General features: G+C 47.8%; 1 pseudogene; it reads right to left on the bottom strand.

Annotated features, from left to right (window-relative positions):
- Nucleotides 1–564: 564 nt before the first annotated feature.
- LOC126203470 (5S ribosomal RNA) lies at nt 565–682 on the bottom strand (annotated as a pseudogene).
- Between the last annotated feature and the right edge of the window lie 317 nt (nt 683–999).

Raw genomic sequence — 999 nt, 5'->3', positions numbered from 1 at the left:
ACGTGATTTTAATTGTCGTTTGTCACGGCTTCGTGCTCCTGTGGGGCGTTACTTCTCTTGTTATTGGAAGGAGTGTCGTGGTGGTTGGCAGTGAATACATGAGGTGAAGTGTTGAAACTGAATTGTATTATTGCGCGTGTACGCTTTCACAAAAATGTCCGACACCTGCAATAACAAACCTACTAACTTTTGTAACATTACTGCAGTTCTTATTTGCGGTTCAAGAAGGCAACCACTGACTAAAGCAGTGAAACAAGCACACGCCTTGTTTTTCGGGTGTCGAGTTGGAGACCAAGAAAAATCGTGAGCTCTAAACGTGTGCTGCAGCTTTTCGTCTACATTGAATGCTTGAATAACTAACTAACTAACTCCACCCGAATAGGCCATGAAGGCCCAAAGGTACCGACCGACCGCCGTGTCATCCTTAGCCCATAGGCGTCACTGGATGCGGATATGGAGGGGCATGTGGACTGCACACCGCTCTCCCGGTTGTATGCCAGTTTACGAGACAGGATCCGCTACTTCTCAATCAGTTGGCCTCATAAGGGCTGAGTGCACCCTGCTTGCCAACAGCGCTCGGCAGACCGGATGGTCACCCATCCAAGTGCCAGCCCAATCCGACAGCGCTTAACTTCGGTGATCTGACGGGAACCGGTGTTAACATTGCGGCAAGGCCGTTGGCATTGAATGCTTAAATACATAGTAAAAACGTGTCCATGAAGCTTGGTGTGCCTGCCATTTGGCGTGAGCTCACAAGTCATTCGTCGGATTGCTGTTTTTGTATGGTACCATCCACGATGAAAGAAGTCAATACTAAGAGAAAGTGGAAAATTCAATATCCTGACATACCATCTGTCATTCTCCCTGTGGCTGTTGGCGAAGGATTGCCAGTTTCTGTTCCCCTACATGTACCACAAGCAAGCAGTGACATCGATGGTCCTGAATGTGCTGAACCCATACATACAGCTGAAAAAGTGCAATCATTCGTCAGTGACGCTA

This window comes from Schistocerca nitens, chromosome 1 (assembly GCF_023898315.1).
Source record: "Schistocerca nitens isolate TAMUIC-IGC-003100 chromosome 1, iqSchNite1.1, whole genome shotgun sequence".
NCBI classification, from domain to species: domain Eukaryota; kingdom Metazoa; phylum Arthropoda; class Insecta; order Orthoptera; family Acrididae; genus Schistocerca; species Schistocerca nitens.
This window is presented reverse-complemented; position numbering and strand designations above follow the sequence as displayed.